General features: G+C 45.4%; 1 protein-coding gene and 1 non-coding gene across 2 annotated transcripts in view; one reads left to right on the top strand and one right to left on the bottom strand.

The window, feature by feature from the left end:
* The window catches only part of RORA (RAR related orphan receptor A), a 773,250-nt gene that overhangs the window by 731,549 nt on the left and 14,695 nt on the right, over positions 1 to 27,006 (bottom strand). The window lies entirely within an intron of this gene.
* Positions 6,127 to 6,202, top strand: TRNAS-AGA (transfer RNA serine (anticodon AGA)). The gene has a single exon. It is a non-coding gene; the product is annotated as a tRNA-Ser (tRNA).

Genomic DNA, 27,006 nt, shown 5'->3' with positions numbered 1-27,006 from the left:
AATCTAAGGGAAAAGAGATCAGTGCCCCTGACTAAATAGCTAGGTATTACATGCTTAAAAAGTTCTTGCCGAGCATGCCCTGGCCAGTTGGCTCAGTGGTAGAGCACTGGTCCAGCGTGTGGAAGTCCCAGGTTTGACTCCCTATCAGGGCACACTGGAGAAGCGCCCATCTGCTTCTCCACCCCTCCTCCTCTCCTTCCTCTCTCTCTCTTCCCCTCCCTCAGCCAAGGCTCCATTGGAGCTAAGTTGGCCCAGGCGCTGAGCACGGCTCCATGGCCTCCGCCTCAGGTGCTAGAATGGCTCCAGCAGCAACAGAGCAACACCCTTGATGGGCAGATCGCCCCCTGGTGGGCATGCCGGGTGGATCCCAATCAGGCGCATGTGGGAGTCTGACTGCCTCCCTGCTTCTAACTTCGGAAAAATACAAAAAAAAAAAAAAAAAAAAAAGAGTTCTTGCAGCTCACTAGTTGAAAACCACTGAGTTAGATGTGTCCCAGGACACTAAAAGGTTACTACTGTATTTCTCAGGTTGTGTCCAAACCTTTTTACACAACACCAGTGCTTTGCAGAAGAACACATTGTCAGTCTTTAAAATATTCATCTGCCCCTTCTATCTTTCCTTCCAGTGGAATTGACAGAGTGACTGCTTATCTAGTCTCTCTCACCAAACAATGAAAACGGTTAAGTGGCACTCAGGCAGATATCACATGAGCACTAAGCTAAGGACACAGCCTGGGAACCCCAACTACAACTTTGTTCGTCAAGACAGCTTCCACAAGCCCCAAGGTGTGGACGGCCTAGTCCACGAACTCTGCTTCCCCACATTCGGTGGTCTTGCATCTGTTCTGAAAACCTGGTGGCAACAGGAATACTCAAACATCAGGTCTGCTGAGTGCTATGAAGTCCGAATGCCAAATACTATTGCCATTCAAGCTTCACTTCTCCCAGAATGGGCTGCCTAGAATAAAGATTACAAGTGCAGTCCAGGCTCAATCTAAACCTTGTTTAATGGTGTACAACAGGGGTCCCCAAACTACGGCCCGCGGGCCACATGCGGCCCCCTGAGGCCATTTATCTAGCCCCCACCGCACTTCTGGAAGGGGCACCTCTTTCATAGGTAGTCAGTGGAAGAGCATAGTTCCCACTGAAATACTGGTCAGTTTGTTGATTTAAATTTACTTGTTATTTTAAATATGGTATTTCTTCCCGTTTTGTTTTTTTACTTTAAAATAAGATATGTGCAGTGTGCACAGGGATTTGTTCATAGTTTTTTTTGTAGTCCGGCCCTCCAACAGTCTGAGGGATGGTGAACTGGCCCCCTGTGTAAAAAGTTTGGGGACCCCTGGTGTAGAAGGTACTTAGGTTGCTAGCCAAGGGGTATGTGCAGCTTTTGGGGGGTTAGCTCTCCACAGAGCATGTTAGTGCAAGCAGAGGTTACGTCAGCACGTGTCACCCTTAACCAACACATAGCTACTTAAATGTAACCTGCAGTTTCGGCAATTGTGATTTATTGAGGAGGGTGGTGTGAATAATGCAGAAGACTTGACCATTGGCCTTTAATTCCTCTCATTTAGACAGGCTGCTCTTCACCATAAAACAGTCATTCTATAAATTAATGTGCTTTATTTTAAAAGTGGCATGTTGTACTGGCTTCTGCTTAAGGGCAAATTACTCTGGATTGCTGGTTTCTCAACCAGGCCAGAAGGGATCCAGCCCACTCCACCCAGGGTATAATAGAAAATTTAAATGGGAAAAAGAAGAAAAATCTACCATCCCTATCTGAGGTCCCTAGATACCTCATTCACCACCAAAAGTATACTTGCTACAAAATAAGGGGACCATGCTCAGTACCTGGGCCCTTGTCTGCAACTCAGTCCTGGGCCCAGCCTCACCTACCTGGAAGCATCCCAAATACATGTGCCTGCCACAAGCAAGGTGGCACTTTTCTTTTCTGAGACCCAAAGCCAACCAGGCAGTGAGTCAGTCTATTGCTTTTCCTTGGTTAGCACTCAACGTGATTTAGGGAAGGAATGACTGATAGATGCACATGGTTGCCAGTTCACATCCAATGTTCCCCATCCAGAGCAGGTGCTCTGGTAAGCAGAGACTAGTCCACCTCTCAGCTCCGTGACTCTGGTACCAGAGAGCTCCAGCAAGCCCCTTCACATCTTGGAGTGCAGATTTTCTCATTTGTAAAGAGAGCTAACCCCTGCCTCACAGGGCTGCTGTGAGGTCCAACAGAAAAGGTATCCATGACGGTGACTGGAAAATGGAATAGTGTTTGTAAATGTCTGTTGCTGCTATTACTATCATCTTAATAACTCCTTGTCATGGAGACCTTCAACAAGTCTCTATAATCAACAGAATAACAACCAGACCTTAGCCCAGACATCAAGACCCAGCCCAGCCCATATTCCCTCTCGCACCTTACATCTTCCTCCCTCCCAGGACAAACCACCTATTGCAAACATCCATCTTCTCATTAATTCTTGAACACATTATACTAACTCCCACCCCTTATGCTTTTGTTCATATCATCTTGAAATACTCCTGTCTTCATCTCAGATCAGCCTACCTAAATTCTATCCATTCATAAATCGATGATAACTTTTTGGCACCTACTACGTGCTCCACAGGATAGGCACGAGACCCAGGCTAGCCACTGAGAGTAACCACCCCCTCCTAAACACAGCTGATAGTGCTGGGTGGGGGTGGAGGGTCACATGAGCTCATCTGAGTCAATGAGTATGTTTTCAAGGATCCATATAGGTCCAGATGAGAGGAAGTTGTACCTTTATCCCTTGGATCTCTTGCTGGACAGGAACTGCCTTAAAATAGAGAAAGGCCAACTCAGAAACTCTTTGACTCTCTTGCTCTTGCCCTTAGACTCTTTAGTCACATGAACCCATTAATTCCCTCTCTCTCTTTTTTTTTTTTTTTTTTGCTAGTTTGAGTTTGGTTTGTCTCATTTGTCTCAGGTGCACTCCAAAGAATGGTGACCAAAACCAATATTAATAGCAGTTCCATGTGAATGGAAAGAAACATTATGTTAATTGCTTTACAGACACATATCTTTTCATTTCCACTTTTACAGCTGTAGACCTGTTAAGACCCAGAGTGGTTCAAGAATCTCGATTTATTTATTTATTTATTTATTTTATTATTTTTTTTCTGAAGTTGGAAACGGGGAGGCCGTCAGACAGACTCCCACATGCGCCCAACCGGGATCCACCCGGCATACCCACCAGGGGGCGATGCTCTGCCCATCTGGGGCGTTGCTCTGTTGCAACCAGAGCCATTCTAGTGCCTGAGGCAGAGGCCACAGAGCCATCCCCAGCGCCCAGGCCAACTCTGCTCCAATGGAGCCTTGGCTGCGGGAGGGGAAGAGAGAGACAGAGAGGAAGGAGAGGGGTAGGGGTGGAGAAGCAGATGGGTGCTTCTCCTGTGTGCCATGGCCGGGAATCGAACCCAGGACTCCTGCACACCAGGCCGACACTCTACCACTGAGCCAACCGGCCAGGGTCTTGAATTATTTTTAAATGTAGTGGTTCAAGGTCACACTACACAGGGCCAGATGTCGACACCCAGCTTAATGCTCCATTTCTACCAGATGCCACCTGAAGACACTAACCTCAATGGATGGCTTTGGGAGCACAGAGGAAGGGTAGCTGTTCTTGCAGTGGCCCCGTTTTCAAGGACGTGGCTGGAAGGGGCTCCATAGTAATAGTTCGCAGCCCTGAGGTGTGCACATTTACACAGTGCACCTCTCCCCGCCCTCCACTCACCCTTGCAGCTAGGCCAAAACTCATAATGAATGGCTGGTAGGAAGGGCACTGAAGTCCAGGGTGAATCAATGAGAGCACTAATGAAATTGCTTCAAGTTCTAGAGCAGAAGTTAAACTGAATGCCTCTCGGAGACAGGCAACCCTGTGCCCTTCCAAGTTCCCAGAGAAGAAAACAAAGGCACATGTGGAAGAGTAGGGGAAATAGGACAAAACCAATGCACATTTCTTGTATTGACTTTAAATGTGTAATAATTCCTTATTTATACCATATTCTTAGAGAAGGCAATTATTTCTTACAAGAGATTTCATACATAACAGCCACTCACAGTTTAATTTTTCATTGCATTTTTTAATTAAACATTGGACATTACAGTGTGGTTAAAAGGGTTTCCTGAACATTACTGAATCATGACCTAAGGTGTGGAGGTTATTAGAGACCACAGAGTATTTTTTTTTTAATAATTTTATTTTTTTAATGGGGCAACATCAATAAATCAGGATACATATATTCAAAGATAACAAGTCCAGGTTATCTTGTCGTTCAATTATGTTGCATACCCATCACCCAAAGTCAGATTGTCCTCTGTCACCTTCTATCTAGTTTTCTTTGTGCCCCTCCCCCTCCCCCTTTCCCTCTCCCTATCCCTCCTCCCCCCATAACCACCACACTCTTATCAATGTCTCTTAGTTTCACTTTTATGTCCCACCTACGTATGGAATAATGCAGTTCCTGGTTTTTTCTGATTTACTTATTTCACTTCGTATCATGTTATCAAGATCCCACCATTTTGCTGTAAATGATCCGATGTCATCATTTCTTATGGCTGAGTAGTATTCCATAGTGTATATGTGCCACATCTTCTTTATCCAGTCATCTATTGACGGGCTTTTTGGTTGTTTCCATGTCCTGGCCACTGTGAACAATGCTGCAATAAACATGGGGCTGCATGTGTCTTTACGTATCAATGTTCCACAGAGTATTTTTTAAAAGCACAGGTAGAGCCACGCTGCTTGGGTTTGTATCCCAATCACATAAGTTTCCAACTGTTGTGAACAGTTGGACATGTTAATAAACTTGGACAAGTAAATAAAATGTAGAAAAACCTACATTTTCTACATATGTAACACAGGGACGATAGCAGGACCATCCCCATCGATGTGTTGTGAGAATCATATAAAATAATGCAAGTAAAATGCTTAGCACTGTGCCAGTCAAAAATGTTAGCCTCTTTTGTTGTTATAAATAATAATACAGTTAATGTTATTTTCATGTCATCAATAATTATTTTTTGTAAAACAGTGATTTCTTTAGGATCTACAGATATATGTGGGTTTACACCATCCCTAAATGGCCCTGGGTCGTTCTATAATTTTTTTCCTGCTTTCAGTAGTTCTTTTGACTCTAAGATTTCAGTCCATGAGCCATTACAGCTGTCAGCCTGCACATTATTTACATTCTGCTTCCAATTTACTATACAGCCAACCTTGTGAGAAATAGGCATTAAACAAGTCATACCATTAAGCTTTGCAGTAACTCTATCAGCCACTAGAGGTCTACCCTTCATTCAAGGGTTCAATGCTCTGTTGGACTTCCCAGAAGTCTCCCAGTCTACCCAAAGCTCCATGTTTTAACAAATCAAAGCACATTCAATAATGCAACTATTTCCTTGTTATTCAGAGATCTCCACAGTGGTTTTGATACCTACATTTCTAATCTCCAATTCACTACTTACCATATACAGCTATCAGTCCCAAATGCACATTTTCATTGTTTCCCAAATGGTCCTAGGCCTCTTGATCTCTTTACACACACTATTCGCCACCACTGATAAGCAACACACACACACAACACACACACATACTCCAGTGGTCTTTCCATCTATCTCAACTATCTTCATCCTTCAAAGACAGGTCCAAGGTCTACCTCTTCATGAAGCATTTTCTGCATTTCAAATTACTAGTGATACAGCCTCTCCTCTAAACTCAATGAACTTTAGGTCTATGCTAATCAGTAACCAATGAGTCCCAGACTATTTGTGACACATCTCACATTATTACTTTGTACCTATTTAATCCAGCACACACTGATGCTTTGCCTCCCACTAGACTATAATCTCCTGTATCCACATATGTCTCTCTATCCCACATGAGTGACCATGAAAAGCAAACGAAGTTATACCATTTATTGAGCACCTGATATGTGTCAAGCACATTTCTGGTCACTCCATAATCTTGATCAATAAGCCTATTAAGATGGATATTTCCATTCCCTTTATAGAAACTGAGTCTTAAGACCTCACTGCAGGTAAACCAAAAGCTAGAATTCAAAACCAGATCCTTGGCCCTGGCTGGTTGGCTCAGTGGTAGAGTGTCGGCCCAGAGTGTGGAAGTCCTGGGTTCAATTCCTGGCCAGGGCACACAGGAGAAGCACCCATCTGCTTCTCCACCCTTCCCCTTCTCCTTTCTCTCTGTCTCTCTCTTCCCCTCCTGCAGTCAAGGCTCCACTGGAGCAAAGCTGGCCCGGGTACTGAGGATGGCTCCATGGCCTCCACCTCAGGCGCTAGAATAGCTCCAGTTGCAACGGAACAATGCCCCAGATAGGCAGAGCTGCACCCCCTAGTGGGCATGCCAGGTGAATCCTGGTCAGGCTCATGCAGAAATCTGTCTGACTGCCTCCCCCCCGCTTCTTACTTCAGAAAAATACAAAAAAACAAAACAAAAAACACCAGAACTGAACCTGAAGACCATGTAACTTTGCCCCATTAAAATCATATGTATTTAACATTGCATGCAGGACCTCCTCAGTAAATAGTTATGGGTTGCTTAAATAGATAAAAAGCAGTTTATGCTGAATATCTGCAATAGTAGACTATCAACCAACCAGTAGCATGTGTCCCCAGTGTTCAGACCCCTGAGTCTCCGTGTGACAACTCGGGCAGCTCGATAGTCCACCCAACAAGCCAGGGGTGGTTAAAGATGGAAGCCTCCTGCTCCAGCTGGAGCAGCTCTGACGGCACGACGCCTGCTCCCTCCCGGCCCATTAGAGCCTGTGAGGATTTAACAACCTTCTCCGATGAGAACTGGGGATGTGAGACTCACAGAGCAGTTACCCAAGCAGCACACAAGGCGGTTATCAAAAGAGTTCATGAGGCTCTTATACACATTTTCCCTGCTAGTAGCTTTACAACCCTGATCACACTATGATTCAGTTAGCCAAAATATTATTAAATATGTCACAAACAACTGGATATTTCATTCCAAACAGCATAAATTTACAAACTGCCCATGTGCACACAGCATCTACTAACCTAATAATTAAGGTATTAAAAAAGGTCACCTAATGGCACCAAAGTCAGGATAATGGGGTAATTGTTACAGTGTTTAAAAAACTTTAGCCTGACCAGGCGGTGGCACAGTGGATAGAGCGTCGGACTGGGATGCAGAGGACCCAGGTTCGAGACCCCGAGATCGCCAGCTTGAGCGCGGGCTCATCTGGTTAGAGCAAAAGCCCACCAGCTTGGACCCAAGGTCGCTGGCTCCAGCAAGGGGTTACTCGGTCTGCTGAAGGCCCGCGGTCAAGGCACATATGAGAAAGCAATCAATGAACAACTAAGGTGTCGCAATGTGCAACGAAAAACTAATGATTGATGCTTCTCATCTCTCTCTGTTCCTGTCTGTCTGTCCCTGTCTATCCCTCTCTCTGACTCATTCTCTGTCTCTGTAAAAAAAATAAAAATTTTAAAAAACCCCCAAAACTTTAAAGGCACGTAATCCAGTCACCCATGGGGCACAGCAAACAGAAGGTTGCTTTTTCATGGTCTTTTTGGGCACCATGTTTGGATTAGTACAACGTGCAAAGCAGCAACTGCTGTTACGTAACTAAACCCTGCATATACAGTTGTCAGTCTGGGTCAGTTTCACTCTGCAGGTTTAAGGAAGAGCTTGCTTGCCAGGGCAGAACTTAAGAAACAACGAAATTTAAAGACACATTGCCCCCTGGACCACAGGGGCAAAGCTGGTTAGGGAGCTGTCCAGATAGTGAAGTGGAAGGTCAGCACACCGCCCCGTGCCTGTGCCTTACCAGGGCGTCGCCACCACTAATAGGTGGATTGAAAACAATGAGTACTGACAAGAGCCTGGTTGTTCAATTACAGAGCTGTCTGCACTTTCTCTCTTCCCTACATGGCAATAAAGGCACTGAGGGGCCTACCGTAGTTCGGAAGGAAAGGCGCTGCAACCTAGAATCAGGGGGCAGCTTTAATAACAGGTTCCTTTACAGAGAGAACATCGTGGGTCCCCATCCCCAGGCGAGGGCTCCACCATTCCCACGGCGTGGCAAAGCCAGCCAAGGGCAGAGGTGTGGCCTGGGTCCTAGGGCTGCCCCTGCACCACCGGTCCTGTGGCTCAGGAGGAGCCCGTCCCCTCCTGTGCCTCACTCGGGCTCGCCAACTGCCGCAGGAGGCCCTGGCGAGGCTATCCTTTCTCCCTCTGGTTTCCTCAGTGGATCTTTATTCATTACGGACAAGGACCAAGTCTGTAGGGAACCTCTCATTCTAAACGGGGCTATGTCAGGTGAGGCTAAGAGAAGGACATTCTCTGGGAACTGTCAAGATGTCAAAACATATAAATCCGCTGGACCATGTTTCCAATTCTCTTCACTCCCCAGCAGAACTCATTATGAAGCAGTTTTGTCCTGGACCACATCCAAAAGGCTCAGGGAAGTCAGTCTCGGTGAAGGAGGTTCCTACTCCCAAGATGCTCTCCCTATGCACAGCTCAAAACCTTGTGGTGAGGGGTATGCCCAGGGAAGAGCCCGACACCAAATCCGAAGGCCAGATACCCCAGTGAGTGCCAACGAGGCAGAGAGATGAGTTGACTTGTTTGTCGTGTGTGGTGTGAAGGAATTATTTTACATGGAGGGAACAGATTGGAAGAGATGCTGAAAACACTCACAGCACTGAGAAGATTTTCCACCCTTTTGTTAATGCAACTGGACCAGATTAGACGGAGCAAGGAAGGCACTCACATCAGGCACAATTTCAAGGGTGCCAAGAAACTCAGTAATCCGGATAAGTAATGTTTTAATACAATCCTTTAATAGTTAATGTCAAAGTAAAAAAAAAAAATCATGATGAGAAAAATATCAAATTTTTAAATAGAGCACAAGTCTACTAATGACCAGACAGCCAGATTCTTTTAAAAGAGTTCTGATTTGTGTAAAATAAGCCATCGCAACAACTTCAGATCCCACCTTAAATTTAGATGTAAATAAATAGCCAGGGGAAATTGCTGCTGATGACTTACCCATATTCTCATCCTTTGTCATGGTCACATATCCATTTGCTAAACGTTCTGATGATGGATATCTGAGAATGAGCAATAGGGCTATGGACTCGTGCTGGTGGGACATGCCAACAAGAGGGTATTGGGCTTCTACCTGCTAAGACTAGACAGAGCAGAAATACTCAGGGATGACTCCAAGAAAGTCTGTGTCCTAGAAGGAAATATCACCCCCAATATATTTTTTTAATTTTAGAATGATAATTCTTTAAAATAATTACTAGTCAAGTACTGATAAATCTCTGGTGCATTGTATTTTCCCATAAAATGAAAATATGACAGTATATGCTAATGTATATTTATTTTGGGGGAAGCGTATTTCTGATGATGCCACCCCTCACTCACAAACCTTACATGGCTCCTGAATCCCTGTAGATTTAATTTTTTTTTCTTAAGTGAGAAGTGGGGAGGCAGAGAGAGAGACTCCACATGTGCCCCGACCAGGATCCACCCAGCCAGCCCCCTATGGGGTGATGGTATACACATCTGGGGCTATTGCTCCGTTGCTCAGCAACAGAGCTATTTTTAGCACCTGAGGCCAGGCTATCCTTGCACCTGGGGCCAACTTGCTCCAACTGGGCCATGACTGAAAGAGGGGGAGAGAGAGAGAGAGAGAGAAACGAGAGGAGGAGGGGTGGAGAAGCAGATGGTCGCTTCTCCTATATACCCTGACTAGGAATTGAACCCAGGACATCTACACACCATGCAGATGCTCTGCTGCTGAGCCAAACAGCCAGGGCCCCTGCAGACTTAAATTCAAGCTCTAAAGCCCAGAAATCAAGAGCCCTCCTTGCTATACTAATGCTTATGATTCTGTGGGGGTTTTTTCTTTTTTTTTCTTTTATCATTATTATTTTTATTTTCTGACTTTTAAATAGAAGAGAGACAGAGAGAATAAGAAGAAGTGGGAAGCATAAGCTCATAGTAGTAGCTTCCTATATGTGCCTTGACCAGGCATGCCAGGGTTTTGAACTGGCAACCTCAGCAATCCTGGTCAACTTTTTATCCACTGTGCCACCACAAGACAGGCTGATTTTGTTTTATTTCATTTTCCAACCCAGGCTTCCCAGGCTTCCCAGGCTTCCTGCCTTTGCTCAGGCTGCTCCTTTGGAGGAGCAGAAACACCCTCCTCTCACCTGCGCCAACCCATTTCTTCTTGTCTAAATCTGTTATTCATTCTCCAGGTCTCAATTCTGTAACGGCCTTCTCCACGAAGCCTCAGAGCTCTGCTGGGTGCTAAATTATGGGACAAATTCATGTTAGTAAGAAAGAGCTCCAAGTAGCTTTTGTAGTTCAATTTAACCACAAATTAACCAATTGTTTAGTTACCGAAAACACCTCATTGTCAAGGCGGACTGATTCCTCCTTCTCTACCCTCTGAAGCAGCACCACTGGTGGGAAAAAATAAAAGAAAAAAATGAAAAAAAGTTAATAAAGCTTCTTTTCCTCACTGACTCCTCCTGGAACAAAGCAGGCGTTCAGTAAAAGAATAAATGCATCCAACTTCTAGTAAAGAGAAAGTATGGAAAAGAGGTCCATTGAATGCCCCAGATAGAGACAAGATGAAGATTCTCTGGATCCTGAAAAATGCATATGCAGAAATACTTGCTACTCTTGGCCCGAGCAGGGGAGGAAAGAAAAATTCCATTTCGCCTCATGCGGCAGAACTGGAGTCCCAGCTCTCCCAGGCCTGTGCCACCTGCCTGGAGTAATTTGCTCCCACCGCTAAGGGCCTTGTATTCAAAGCCTGATTTCACTGAGCAGAGCAATTCAAAACCACCTTAGTCACACAGGTAGAAGGGGAAGGTATATTCCAAGCAAAGTACGGGACTGAGGTTGAGTTTATCAAACCAATTACACTGAGATGTTCTGGGAAGGGGGGAAAATGTAATCACATGTGACAGGGATTATCAAAACTGCTTACCCAGTAAATCAGGAAACTGATAACCGGCTGACAATGGACTATACCTGACTGAGGAATTTCAGGCTCAGATTCCCCTGGCTTGTAAAACAAATAACAACAGAGACCAAGCTGTGCCCCACTGCCCGTCACCTGGGCACCTCCAGGGGCAAGAGTGTACAGGCAGCAGGGTGTGGGAGGAGCAAAGGAGCCCCCTCCAAAAGGCCCACCTCCAGGACCTTGTTTTGCAAAAAGCCATTTCTCGTTACACTGTTCAAAAACATCTTAGTGGGTCCTGACCTTGGACACCACAGAAACACAGCACTAAAGTCCAAGGAGTCTTCCGGGAGCAGAAAGAGACAGACAGAAGGCGAGTGGTAGATTGCGGTGAGGACTGGAGACCATCAGAGTTCCACCCTGGCCAAAGAGCCAGGGCAGAGTGACTTCACACACTTCCTGGGTAAGCTGACTCGCTGAGGAACGGCCTAGAACAGCATGGAGAGCCTCTCCAAGTGTACAATGCCCGGCGGGCTGGGAAGGGCTCTCGTTTGTCTGGACCTTGACTCTCAATTGTTTAGAGGACCATCCAGGGTAGGCATGGCATGCAGAGCGGGGTCATTTTTTATCCCAAATAAAATAGTAATAAATTAACTTTGGGGAGCACAGAGTCACCGCAGGATCTGTGGGGCCCAGAGCAAAAAAAAAACAAACTGCAGGAGATAGCTAATGAATCACTGACAGACAGGACACCAGAATAGAGGCCCTAAATAAAGCAGCTGACCTGGAAAAGGAAATAAATACCTGCCTCCGGAAGGAGGGGCCCTGGAGCTCCTCTGCGCATCACTGGGTTTTGTTTTCTGTTCACGATGTGGCGCCTCGAAACACCCTAACAAGTTTGGCTGACTCAGGGCACAGGCTTAAACTTTATCAATGCCTGCGACAGTAGTGATTTGCATCAAGTTCAATGCTGTCCTTTTGGCAGTTGTTGCACTTAATTGAGTGAAAAAAGCTGTCAGTCTAAAGCCCCAATCCCCAGGTACATTCACTCTGAACTAACCATCTGCCAGGCCTTATCCCAGGGTAGTCAACACTTCCCATCCAGAGGACTGGATTCACTTCCTCATAATTAGATCATTCCTGAATTAAATTGACGGTCCCAGGGGGCGAAAAAATGCAGTGTGTTTTGAGACCAGAAAGCAGAAGCTGACTTGTTTTAACAAATGCAAGAGAATACTACGTCCTTTTTTTTTTTTTTTTCCACAGCGACAGAGCGGCACAATAAATGATTTTTCTAAATTAGGCAATTATTATCTTCCATGCCGCCTTCATAATTTACATTGGGGGGTTTTTTGTTTTGAAAGTTGAGGCATTTCTTGGAAGCAAACCCACACACAAACGCAAAAGACGGGCGAGCTATTGTTTTCCGACCCAGGTGCCGACGCAAGGTCAGACCAGGTTGACCAATCTTATTAAATATTGTGAATATCCAAGTCTCTGTGAATTTGTTGGCATATCTGTGAACCTGCTGCTTACCCAAAATAGAGGGGAAGAACTGCAGGCAAGGTTTCTTGTATCCCACTTTAGCCACGGTGGCTGGAAAGGCTGGGGAGAGGGGAGGCAGGTAAAACAATTCACTAAGAGATAAACCGGGAGCCAGGCTCCCACAGCCATGCCCTCACGCTGCCAGCAAAAGGAAGGGAAGAAACGAAACAGGGACAGGCGGGATTCTGAAGGTTTCTCTGCAAACACGATTTCATTCCCTACCAATAATTGGGTGATTTGCCTCCAGTCAGATTCAGTCCCCTGGGTTCTTAACTGCACAAGGTTTTCTCAAACACTGCACATTAACTCAAACGTTTCCAGGAAATATTTCTGAATTAACTGAAGTGTTTAGTAACTCTTTCTATTGTTCTTCAGAAGTTTACATACCGGTCTGTTATCGCGACATTTCTGATGAGAGAGAGAGAGAGAGAGAGGAAGTGGACCCCTTGTCTCATGGCCTCAAGCCATGGGCCAGAAAGCTTAACACAACTCAAAATAGAATGAGCCCCATTCATTTTGGCCTGACTATCCAGATCAGACATTTCAATTCCCACTTTTGTAGGGGTGTGGTATGAGAGGTAAGATAAAGGAAGATGGAGAGAGACAGAGAAAGGGCGATTAGGTCCTCATAGTGTCCCAGACTAAAAAGAACCTAAGAGATTATCGTACATAATATTTCTCAAACTTGCCTGATTTTAATAACTACCTGGGACATTTCATAAAAACATAGGGTTTGCCTGACCAGGTGGTGGTGCAGTGGATAGAGCGTCGGACTGAGATGCAGAGGGCCCAGGTTCGAGACCCCGAGGTCGCCAGCTTGAGCGTGGGCTCATCTGGTTTGAGCAAAGCTCACCAGCTTGGACCCAAGGTCGCTGGCTCGAGCAAGGGGTTACTCGGTCTGCTGAAGGCCCGCGGTCAAGGCACATATGAGAAAGCACTCAATGAACAACTAAGGTGTCGCAACGAAAAACTAATGATTGATGCTTCTCATCTCTCTCCGTTCCTGTCTGTCTGTCCCTATCTATCCCTCTCTCTGACTCTCTCTCTGTCTCTGTAAAAAAAAAAAAAAAAAAAACATAAGGTTTTTAGGTTCTCCTTCTAGAGATTTCAATTTAGTAGGTCTGAGCTAAGCTTCACCAATCTATTCCTTTATTGATATATACATTTATCAGAGGCCAAAACTTAGGATAACATACTGAGACCAGAAGCAAAGCAAACATATTAGAGCCATAAAAAGAAATTTAAAAAACAACAACAACAAAATATTAAAGAGTCATAAAAATAATGACCTCATAATGCAACAAGGGCCTGGGGGGCAGGAGGGAAACACAGCTTTATACAGAACACTCTGGGGAGGGGCCTAGGAGCTGGGGGCTCACACCCTCACAGGGATAACAGATGTGGCCCTGCCTCTTCCCTAGAACAGAAGGTAGAACTGAAATCCCTATTGAAACAGAGCTCCATAAAAAGCTGTCCCTTTTAGGAAGGAAACATTAGGAAAACTCTACCCCCATGCTCAGGGACAGGAAAAAGCAATTTGCCATCTACCTAGAATTCCAGGTGGGGAAAAAGAAAAGTCTCCTGTAAGAAGCTGAAATCCTAAACCTATAGAGGTGCATCCAAGCTCTGAATTTATATTCCTCTGGTGCTGCAGCAGCATAGGGACACTCCCACAACTCGATACACACAGCTCCCGGGGTGAAAAAATCCTGATAAAGATGAATTCACAATAAAAAATTACAGTTATAGCCCTGGCCGGTTGGCTCAGTGGTAGAGTGTAGGCCTGGCATGCAGGAGTCCCGGGTTCGATTCCTGGCCAGGGAACACAGGAGAAGTGCCCATCTGCTTCTCCACCCCTCCCCCTCTCCTTCCTCTCTGTCTCTCTCTTCCCCTCTAGCAGCCAAGGCTCCACTGGAGCAAAGTTGGCCCAGGCACTGAGGATGGCTCTGTGGCCTCTGCCTCAGGCGCTAGAATGGCTCTGGTTGCGATGGCGCAACACCCCAGATGGGCAGAGCATCGCCCCCTGGTGGGCATGCCGGTGGATCCCGGTCGGGTGCATGCGGGAGTCTGTCTGACTGCCTCCCCGTTTCCAACTTCAGAAAAAAAAAAAAATACAAAAAAATTACAGTTATATAACCTGAAACTAACATAATATTGAATGTCAACTGCAACTGAAAGAGAAATTACAGTCATATATAGAAAAGATCCACTATGCATAAGGTATAAATAACAATTAGCACCGTAAGAACTTGACATAATAGAATATTATGTAAGGTACTATAAAATAAGCAACTCTAAATATGTTGAAGTGGCTAAAAAAAAAAAGGAAAAAATAGGATAAATAATGCAGCTACAGAACACCATGACAAAAATAGACACATTTGAAAAAAAATGCCTAGAAGTGATAGATATTAATCATTTAAAATAAAAAAACTCAAAGGACATGAGACAAAAGAATATATTTAGTATATTTCCATTCATATGAAATTCAGTAAGAGGAAGACTAATCTATGACGATGACATCAGAAGAGGATTTAGCTTTGGGATGGTCTTGTCAGGGAGGGGACAGTCTTGCTGGGGAGGGGCCGTTCAGGGGAGCAGGCGATGTTCCAGTCTTCACCTGGGGGATGGTTACATGAGTGTATTCATATGGACAGCCATCATTACTCATTGCATTCATGTTAAAAAACCATTTTAAAAGTTCAATGTGCAGTTTAAACCAGAAATTAGAGATTAGTGAACTCAAAGAAAATCGCCCAGAATGTGGAACAGAGAAAAACATATAAAAGATAACGAAAGAGAAAGGAGAACATCTCTCATACACCCAAAAAGCAGTTCAGAGAGACTGAGAAAAGGCAGTGCTTGAGAAATTTCCAGAATGAAAGAAAGCACGAGTTATCAGAATAAATAAGCATATCAAATCCTAAGCAGAATGGATACATAAATCCACGCCTAAACATATCACGGTGGCCCTGCAGAACACCGAAGAAAAAAGAAAATCTTAAAAGCAACCAGGAAGACCAATTACCTATAAAGGAACAACGATTTGGCTGACAGCAAACTTATCACTGCACAATCTGTGCCTCCTACTGGTCAAAGGCCACCCTGAGCTGTTGACAGTGTGGAAAATGAGTTTTGTTTGAAATGACTGCAGAGAGAACTTAAGTTTTTTCAGGAAGGCCTTCCATGTTACACGCATCCTTCATTCTGTACCTCAACAGGTTTTTTTATTGAGCACCTACTGTGTGCCAGCCTGGTCAAGGAACTTCTCTGCTCTCAAAGAGCTCAAAGCTCTAGATGCAAGTGAGTTTTAAGTACTGTGATAGCTGAAATACAAGCAGTCTAGAAGGCACAAGAAAAGATGTCTAACCCAGGGAAAGCTTCCATGAAGAAGTAAATCCAAGCCAAGGTCCATCAGATGAATGGGGTGAGCAAATGAAGACTGTAAACTCCATGAGGACAGGGACTTGTCTGCCTGTGCACTATGGTATCCCTAGGATTTAGAACAGTACCTGGCAGCCAGGAAGTGCTCTATAAATACTAAATGAATAAATGAAGGAATGAATGAATCAATGAATAAATGAGTGGATAAACCATTGGAGTGGCTAGAACACAGATGTAAGAAAAACCATATAGTGGTGGAGCGGTGGGGGGGGGGAGCATGGCATGTTTGAGCACCAAAGCCAGGCAGAGCTAGAGAACACAGCATGGATGGGATGGATGGGATGGATGAGATGGACGGGGTGGGTGGGGTAGATGGGGGGAAGGGGTGAATGGGGGATGGGAGAACAGGATAGACGGGGGGGGATGGGGAAGACAGGGGGGATAGGGTAGATGGGGTAGAGGGGGGATGGAGGGATGGGGGATAGGGTGGATCAGGGATGGGGTGGATGAGGTGAATGGGGGGGATGGGATGGATAGGGGATGGGGGGATAGGGGAGATGAGGTGGATGGGTGGATGGGAGGGTGGGGTAGATGGGGTGTATGTGGGGATGGGAGGATGAGTTAGATGGGGTGGATGGCGGGATGGGGTGGATGGGGGATGGGGGAGATGGGGGGATGGGGAGATGGGGGATAGGGGAGATGGGATGGGGGAGATGGGGTAGATGGGAAGATGGGGGGATGGGGGAGATGGGGGAGATGGGAAGATGGGGAGATGGGAAGATGGGGGGATGGGGGAGATGGGGTAGATGGGAAGATGGGGGGATGGGGAGATGGGGGAGATGGGAAGATGGGGAGATGGGAAGATGGGGGGATGGGGGATGGGGGGATGGAGGGATGGGGGGATGAGGGAGATGGAGGATAGGGGAGATGGGATGGGGGAGATGGGGGGATGGGGGAGATGGGGTAGATGGAAAGATGGGGGGATGGGGGGATGGGGGGATGGGGGAGATGGGGGATGGGGTGGATGGGAGGGTGGGGTAGATGGGGTGGATGGGGGATGGGGGGATGGGTGGGATGGGGGGATGGGGGGGTGGGCGGATGGAGGGATAGGGGATGGGGAGGGCAGGTGAAAGAGGAGGCTGGAAAGAGAAAGGTGATTTAGGCTATGTTAACAGGTTAGCATTTTATTCTAAGTGCTATAGTAATTCAATGAAAGGGTTAGATATATTAGATTTACATTTACAAAAATCACTTGGGTCCTAATGTCAATGTCAGAGAAGTTAGCACTGTTCTCTAAGGTGAAGAAATAACTTCCTCACCAGTAATATGATGAGCAGCTTTCAGATTTCCACGCAAAAGAACTCGTGAGAGAAAAGAAAGGGAGGGAGGGAGGGGGAGACAGAGATACTGAGAGACGTAGACTATGTGTGAGCACGTCTAATAAATAAACATAAAATCCTGGCTATCCAAATTCTGCAGTGGGTATGCTTTCCAGTCAGCCTGAGGCTTGTGGTGAAGATAAAATAGGAAAGGAGTATGTCCCCAGCTCTAGCTGAACATTCTGTTCGGCTTTTCAATCTAAAAACTTCAATGTGCTGGTTGGCACTGTTGCTGTTCTCATGTCATCTGCCCTACACTGGTCCAAACCCTCCCCAGAAATACCAACATGTCGCATGTAAGCCCAGGCGAAGGTCACTAACTTTTGTGAAGTTTGAGTTTTTCCCTTCTTGTGAAAGCAGTAAACCAGAGAAAGGTCCATGAGAATGACTATGGCTTTCCTGGGGCCGACAGCTTCAAGAAAGGGACAGCAAGCTCTGAAGAGCCTGGCTGAATAAAACTACCCCCCAGCCAATGTCAAACTCAGCAACATCTCCATCGGCAGCTCTTGTTAGGGCTGCAAGGCACTGAAGGAGCTGGGAGTCCTGTCCATGGGTCATCTTTGCGTGCCTGGGCCCTACCATGCGGCCAGCTCCGCATCTTAACCGCCAAAACCTGCAACACACATCTGCTGCGCTTGAGCTGCAATCGCAGGCTGCTGTCCACAGTCCATTCGAGGGACTTGTCGGAACTGCCCGCAGGAACTCCCGCGCGATCCGAGTTTCACTTTGTCTAGTCAGCCGAGACAGTGAAGAGGAGACTTCAGTCTCAAGGAGTTCTCCGGCCTGGGAAGGGCAGCAGGACACCAGGACAAAGAATAAAAGGAAAACCTGCAACCGGAAGGATGAAGCTGCTACAGGAACAGCCAGAGGGCAAGTTAAAAAAAAAAAAAAAAAGGGGGGCAGTCTCTAGGGGTGGCTGTGGTCAGCTGACTGGGCTGAACGCTGCGTGACTCCAGGGAGCTCCATTCGCCCAGCCTGCAACCTCCGCAGATGGAGCCCAGTATAAACAGAGATGGAAACGGGCCCCAGGAGACCGGGGCTGTTATCCAGAAACATGTGTCACAGTTAGGGGAAGGGGCGGGGGGGCCGTGGTCGTCAGTGTGATACAATGTTCTGAACTCTAACAGACGACTCTTCCAGGCATCAGTCTTCTCCTCTGCGGCCTGGGGATCATAACTTGAGGGGCTGAGCCCAGCATGCCCCGTGCCCGGAGCACAGCAGGAGCTTGTAACCATCATGAATCAACTCCAATATGAAGCTCCAGGATAACTGTTCTTGAAAACTCATCGGAGATTCAGCTAATACTTTATTTCATCCTTTTAACCTCAGTCCCTAAGTACAGCGCCCAGCGAGCACAAGAACTGAATTCCTGATTGCAGAAGGAAGGAGGGAGGGGAAGGGCCAGGCACTCTGTCCTTTATTTCTCTACCTTTGCCCCCACCCCCACAATAGTGTCAGGCACTACTGTGAATATTCACATATTCACAAATAGCGTTTGTTGTTGATAGAAAGTATTTATTCATTGACTACTTATTCACAAAACAAAGCTGAGTGCCTACTGGGAATCAGTAGAGAACACAGTGGTCCTTCCACTGCTTCCCTGTCCTCAAGGATCTCACAACTTAAAGAGTCTTCTTACACATTAATCAGCCTAGCCATGATCATCTGTGATCATGCTGGAACTCAGGTCCGAATGAGACAGGTCACCAGCCTTTCTTCCTCCACCCACCACCCAACAAAGAGAGAATTTTTCCCCTGAGAGAAGGAAATTCTCCCTCTCTGAAAGCTGTGGGACAGCAGGCTAAGAAGAGGTCATGGCTGGACACAGCTCGCCCATCCTTAGGAAGGCCTGAAAGCACAGCCCTCGGCAGCCTTCTCCGCCCATGGCTACCAGAGCTCACGGTCAGCACAAGGGCAGGTCTGAGGTTCACTAAAGAATGTCCTGGTTTGGCCCTGGCCGGTTGGCTCAGTGGTAGAGCGCCGGCCTGGCGTGCGGAAGTCCCGGGTTTGATTCCCGGCCAGGGCACACAGGAGAGGCGCCCATCTGCTTCTCCACCCCTCCCCCTCTCCTTCCTCTCTGTCTCTCTCTTCCCCTCCCGCAGCCGAAGCTCCATTGGAGCAAAAGATGGCTGGGGCGCTGGGGATGGCTCCTTGGCCTCTGCCCCAGGCGCTAGAGTGGCTCTGGTCGTGACAGAGCGACGCCCCAGATGGGCAGAGCATCGCCCCCTGGTGGGCGTGCCAGGTGGATCCCGGTCCCACGCATGTGGGAGTCTGACTGCCTCCCCGTTTCCAGCTTCAGAAAAGTACAAAAAAAAAAAAAAAAAAAAGAATGTCCTGGTTTATCTTTCTTTGCAACAACCTATCATATGGATTCAACAACGACAAAATTTTCCCAAGAGGCAATGTGTGATGCCCTAAACATCACTTCTACCATTAGGAATAGTAAACGGTCTAAAGTCTAAATTCCAAAAGATGTTACTGATGTTGTTTATAATTACCATGCTAAATAAAACTGAGTCAAGCTGCTGGCTTTCATAGGCCCACCGGTTATGCATTTGGAAAACTGTATATGTATGTTTATATATGTGTGTGCATGTGGGTCCAATCTTTCTGAAATTTAGACTAGAACATGGCCACAAAACACATTTACCATACTGAGATGAGAAAGGCAAGTGAAACAGTCCTTCCCCTTCATCCTACATGACACACTAGCCAAGGATGGGTTCCAGGAAATTAATGGACCAGGGAGCAGCTAAAGATGGAAACACATTGCCAACGAACCACTTTTCCAGAGCTAAACTTAAGCTGGAGGATCATTGGAGGAGCATCGAGACTGCTGAGTGGCTGCCCTTCATTAGCATGGAGAGTACCAACTGGAAATACAGAGCCCATCTTCCTCACAACACAAAAAGAGCACCCAGTGTCAAAGTCACTAGAGTTGTCTAGCCTATGGCATCTTTCAAGAGATCAATAGCCTGAACTTAACTCACTCCTCTTCTCAATCTATTTACCTTTTCTTTGTAGTTAATTAGTATCTTGTGGCCTTTGTGAGTCACAGCTGAAAAGCAAAGGATGCATTTCTCTGTAAGGATTTCTCTGTGGATTTGTTGTTGTTCACAATAATTCTGATGACTTCCAGAGGAAAATGCTGAAAGTAACATTACCAAGTCAGAGTAATGGTCACTGTCCTTAACACTTGCTTCCAAGAATTTCATCACCCAATATGTAAAACAACAAACAGGCTGTCATTGGCAAAGCTCCTGAATCAAGTTCCTTAGTGGGGAAACCTCACATTTATATTAGTTATGCATCATGGACAACGATCTACAGCTAGTACTTTCATACTTAATGACAGTGTTTAATCACATTTTCAGTGATCCAGCCAGCTTAGTCCAATGACTGGGAATGTTGTAAGTGGTTCAAACACAAAACTCTACAAGGGAAGGCCTGAGATAAAGATGTTGGATTTCTCTGAGAGAGACCTGTTATTTCCCCTTCTGGCGTAGGCTACAATGAGTGTAAGTGCTCCACAGGACAGGAAAGAAAAAAAGGAAACCATCACCTGATGAATGAATAAACAAAATGTGGTATATTCAAACAATGAAATACCGTGCAGCCGTAAAAAGGACTGACGTACACCCTCAAAATATTGTATTAAGTGAAAAATGCCAGACACAAAAGGCCATATCAGAGAGAGACAGAGAGTAGACTAATAGCTTTCTTAAACTAGAAGTAGGAAGGAGTAGCAACAGCAAATGGAAATGAGGGATCTTTCTTCAGAGACAGAAATGTTTCACACCTAGATTGCAGTAGTATATACAACTCTATAAATTTACTAAAAAATCCCTAAATTATTCACTTTAAAAAGGTGAGTTTTATAATATGTAAGTTGTGCCTCAATTTTTAAAAAGGTAGAAAGAAATAAGGACAGTGTAGTCTTTGCCGGATCCTTAAAAGAGCTGGATCTTGGCCCTGGCTGATTAGTTCAGTAGGCTAGAGTGTTGTCCAAAAACTTCAAGGTTGTGAGTTCAATCGCTGGTCAGGGAACACAGGGGAAACAACCAGTGAGTGTACAACTAAGTAGAACAACAAATGACTGCTTCTCTTTCTCTTTCTTTCTTCCTCTCTCTCTCTTTCCCTACTTCTCCCTGTCTCTCTAAAACCAATCAATAAGAAATGAATTTTAGAAAAAGCTGGCTCTTAGTCAGGAGGTGATAGACTGTTAGGCCTGGCAGGAACTCGTAGGTCAGTGCATCCCTGAGCTACACCTGGAGCTCACCTGGAGAAAGCGAGGCCCTCGGAGGGAGGAGGATAAAAGCCAACTGCCCAAAGCCACTTACATAATTGATGGCGGAGCTGGGATCAGAACCCAGGCCTCTTGATTACTTGTCCACTGCACTCTTCAGTTTATCTTCATTATTTTGCTTCATGCAAACTCCCAGGGCATTAAGCATCCGGATAATAAAATATATTCACAAAGAGATGTGCCTGAGTCACAGACCAATATGTTTTTGGAAGATAAACCATACTGGATAACCCACTATTTAATTATTCTCCGCTCACATTAGTGCTTGTATTATTTCTCAAACAGGTGTCTTCCTCTCTTCTTAATATTTGGTTTTTTGCATGAAATCTATGGCTGTGAAGACCCTTTAGACCAGAGACTCTTTCCTTACCCTAAAGATTCAGAGACGAGTTTTTCAGAAGCTGAATCAACTTGAAAGGGTTTGCTGCCTCAGTACAACTAACAGCAAACATCCTTATTCAGGCCTAGCCACCGGGGCTTATCTTTCTAATAGAAATGTAAAATAGATCTTTATTTGCTACAAAATTAAAATGTGATCCAATTATGCAGAATAGGATGAAACTTGTTGCCTTACCAAAAAAAAAAAAGTCACACACATTAATTTAAAACAATGATACCATAGTCTTAATTACCATGGGCTTTACTACTGCCTAGTGCTGGAATATGATGAGACACAGCCATGCCTAAGATAAAACAGTCACAGTAAAACAGAACTCGGTTCAAACAGCCAATGGAGAGAGTTCAGGATTTTTAACCAACCTTTTGGAGAAAAACTGACCACCCTGAAAATTATTAGGAAGGCTGAAGCATCAACCAATGTCATGGACTTGTGTGTCTCCTTAAAATTCATATGTTGAGCCCTGATCCTTAATGTTATAATATCATGAAGTGAGGTCTTTGGGAGGTAAGCAGATTTAGATGAGGTCGTGAGGGTGGGGTCCCCATCAAGGGATTAGTGTTCTTATAAGAAGAAGAAACACCAGAACTCCCTCTCTCCAACATGAGGACACAGGAAAAAGATGGCCGTCCGTGAGCCAGGAAGAGGGCCGCCACCAAGAACTAAGTCTGGCAGCACCTGAGTCTGGACTTCCCAGCGTCCAGAACTAGTCTATGGTATTTTATTACTGCAGCCCAAGCTAAGACAACCAAATATATACTTACTTTATAGTTATGTAAACCTCTGTACAATTCATTACAGCGATCAAGGTTAAGTGGTTATACAATATCCCTTTCTCAGGCACTCGATCAGGGATCAGGCATGTGCATTAAAATATGGGAGAAAATAATTAGTTTTCCTAAATCTGCATTTTGCAAGGGGCTATTCTTGCAGTGACTTACTTATACATTTATAGCCTATCTCCCAATGCTTTCGCCTTGGCATAAAGTGAAAATTAAAATAGAACTGCATATTTAGCTCAACTTTCCTGTCACAGAACCAGTCTTTAACTTTCTAAAATGTATGACTGTAGCCTCAAAATGATGCCTGTCTCCAAACCGCTTCACTTCACAGTTGTCTGTATACATAGGGGCCAGTTGGATGGATGCTTCCAGGATGTCGGCGGTTCCCCAAGAGGCAGGTGTCTACTCCTCATAACACAGGGAGAAACAGCCAGTTAATGAGGAAGGACAGGGCTTCACTGACCAGTCTGCATGGAAGCTCAGAATTTAAATATACCAATGACCTCACACTCCCAAAGGCTCTGAACCGCCCCTAGGGATCCAACTTTTCCTGCCAGTCTCTCTCTCTCTCTCTAACAAAGCCCAGCGCTCTTCCTCCGAATGATCCAGGTGATACATAAAGTAGGAAGAAAAGTTCCCAAACTGAAGTCAGTCCTTTTGCAATGAGGCCTGTCTGAACCCTAAACCAGAGGATCTTTCAGTAAGAAACACATACTCTGTTTCAAATCGCAGAGATTAACCTCCTATATATGATACCAAAGGAAAATGAAATAACCTCATACTGCATGACCTCTAAACAACCAAATTCCATATATGCCCTGATTTTCTCAAATAGCTCAGTTTACTTCATTTGTGACCAAGGCAGAACCAGAAATAACAGAAGTATGTGAGGTAGGCTTACAGCTACAGATACCTTCTTCTTAAAACAAACATAAATATATAATATTGAATCAAATGAACTTATTGAAAGATTGATTAAGAAAGAAAACCAGGACTGTGGTCATCAATATCTTGTGACCCATTTCCGTTCAGGATCCTTATAGCCTTAAAGTTCTACAAGCCGACACAGGGCCCTTTAAAACGGAACCTAACCTGTGCTCCTTCACCGAGAGCCCTAACTCTCTTCCTGCATCTCTGCGCAGAAAGGCCATGACCCTCGGCGTTCACTGGCTCTTGGGATGGTGGCCAAAGCAAGAGAAGTCAAGCTGGAGAACTCCCCAAGGTGGTTCTCAGGTAACCAGCTGGTTAGATTTCATCTTGTGCGGGGTTCGCTTTGCCTTGCTAGGCAAAGAGGCACTTGGCCTGGGTTTAGAACGATTTCTGTTTTGGTTTCTCCAGGGCTCAATTCTAAACAGCCCAAATAAAGGCTCTGCTGTCCTGAAGGGCACCTTTCAAGAGAAACAAAAATAGGACGCTCGCTTAACAAAAGGGGACTGTTTGGCCACCAACGTCCTGAACGGGGTCCGACGGTCTGACCGTAGAACTGGAAGGGCTTTCTGCAAAAAGTTAAAAAGACGGAGAAGAAAAACAGCGGCAAGAAAAGAATCATTACAGAATCACCCAACTCCAGACCTCCCTTTCCTCTCAGAAGTGCCAAGGGATAAAATATAAACCTCTTTGAAGAAAACTCCAGCCGGAGCTCCGCTTTCAGGTTTGAGAAGACACTGGCATCCCAAGGCCTCCCCACTGTCAGATCAAACACACACAAAACCAGCTCCCTGATACTTCCCGGGGGCCCCCCATACCATAAAAAACAGGCTTTCATTTTAATCCGCTTACCACACTGTGGGCGAAGGTCTCTAATTTCACAGCACAGAGATAACACACATAATTCATATGACATATTAGTGGAAGATCTACAGGGAAAGTATTTAGTCGGAGCTCATTGAAAACAGTAAGGAGCTCGGCTACTTTCCTCGGAAGGCAAAGTGCTGACTCTTCCTCCTGTCACACTCACCGGAGTTAAAGGTAAATTCAGCCTATCAGTAGACGAGATGTTTTAAGTCAATAGGTCTCCCTAATTACACAATGCTTCTCTAGTCCCTCTGCAAGCCACAAGGTTATCAACTTCCTTCCAGGACCTGCAGGGGCTACTGCATACATGAGGGCCCCTTGGAAACAGGTAAGCGCCAGAAACACAGACTGGCAACCCACTAGAACCATAATCAACATCGTCAGCCACCCGCCAGTAAACATGTGTGCGTTTCTCTTTATATTCCTGGTCAACCAAAGGAAGAAAAAAAATCTTCCATTTAGTTCCCCATGGCTAGAACCATCCTTGAAGATCTGACACCTTTTCTCAAGACCCTCTTTCAACTTTCTCCCGGCAAAGCCTTTCTCCCAGGGCAAGGTGGGGACCTCGCCACAGCTCCCATTCATTCCAGTTCTCCAGCCTTGAAGTTCTGCCAACTGTGGGGTAGATTCCCTTTAGAGACAGGGTAAATCGATATGGGACTGGGTAGGAAGTTAAAAAAAAAAAAAAGGCAGCATCTCTTCAGTCATCAATTAGACCTGTTGAGAAGGAGACCACCATCGAAGCAGATAGAACTCAAATGCAACCAGAAGCAGCAAAGTATATTAGAACCTCACTCTGGATTTAAAGATGTTCTTGGTTTTTTATGCCCTTAGTTCATGTAGTATGTTCAGATCTAAAGCCAGTTGTCTGAGATTCTTTTCTCAGTCACTCCTTCCCTTTACTTTCTCAACCACACCCACTTGAACCCTAGGCTGATGTTTTCCTGCTCTCACTTCAAAATCCATGAACAAAACCTGGTATAAAATTTTCACCTTCTAATCCCTTGTCCAAAATGCTGCTCCATAATGTTTCCAGCCCAGCTGTCCTTCCTGAGCTCCTTCCTGAGACTCGTTAAAAGTCTTCCCCCCTAATTCCACAGGTGACACACTAACACGCTCCCCACCAGAACCACATTTCCAACGGCCCACCGAATGTTTCCCTGGTACCTCCAAATCTCTACCCAAAATGGAGCCCATGCCTTCTCCCCTCTTCTCATTCCACAAGACATTCCAGCCAGTAACCCCACCCAGCTCTGAGATGGACTTCCATCATTGCCTCAGTCCTGCCCCTCCAGTTCCCTCTTCTGGGAAATTCTACCTCAGAGGCTACCTACCTCCTTACCCATTCAAGCCCCAGCCTGCAGAATGTCTCTCCAGAAGTATCAAAAAGATCTCCGAACTTGTCTCATCTACAATGTCGATCGTCTACCCCAACTTCAACATACTTATACTTCAATGTCTTACCTGCACCCCTCCCCCCCAAAAAAACAGATATTTTTCACTTTCCCAGAAATATGTCATAGGGAAAAATCCAAAATGCTTAGCCTGACCCCTGCGTACTTTCTCCAACCTCATCTCCTCATCCTCACCAACATACTCCAGGCTTAGGCTAAGCTCCACCTCATTCACCCTACCTGAATGTGCCGTGAACTCTCACCTTGTAGAACTTGGTCTAGAATATTCTCTCACTTGCTGCCATCCAGGCAAAAAATTTCTCCCCGTTTTCCAAAAACCTAGGCTTCCACTTCAGTGAATTTTTCCTGAGTCCTCATGGAGTAGCTTCTCCTTCTTCTGTGCAGAATATATTTTTGTAAGCATCTCTATTACAACATTCTTCTCACATTTTGATATTACAAGTTAATTTGTTTTTCCTGCCTATTAATTCCCTTAATGCAACTTTGTACCTCTGTTGAACGACATGGGACCTGGCACATGGTAAGTGCTCAATAAATACTTGATGGATCAATGAAAGGAGGCAACACACAGCATCACCTTGAAGCATCTGAAAGTTTCAATGAATATTAGGTTTCCTTACCTCATCCCATCTTCCCCTCAGCGGGCTGGTCTTCCATGTTCTGATTCTAAACTGCACTGTCACTAGCACCCCTGAATGCTCAAGTAAGGGACAGAGATATGGGACAGATAGATGACTGCAACAACCTGTAATGCTGCCCTGAAGGAACTGAGACCAATGAGAAGATAAACACAGCTGAAGCAGCAAAATATGAATTCAATAAGGACTATAACTAATGAGCAATAAAATCAGAGTGTGTTTGCTACCAAGAAAATAATAATGGAAAAGCCCAATTAATAAAGGGATGTCAAACACCACGGTAATTTTCATTATAACATTTTATTAGACACAATATATTTTTCATTGAGGTTTGCAGTCATGTT

This window comes from Saccopteryx leptura, chromosome 6 (genome assembly GCF_036850995.1).
Source record: "Saccopteryx leptura isolate mSacLep1 chromosome 6, mSacLep1_pri_phased_curated, whole genome shotgun sequence".
NCBI classification, from domain to species: Eukaryota; Metazoa; Chordata; class Mammalia; order Chiroptera; family Emballonuridae; genus Saccopteryx; species Saccopteryx leptura.
This window is presented reverse-complemented; position numbering and strand designations above follow the sequence as displayed.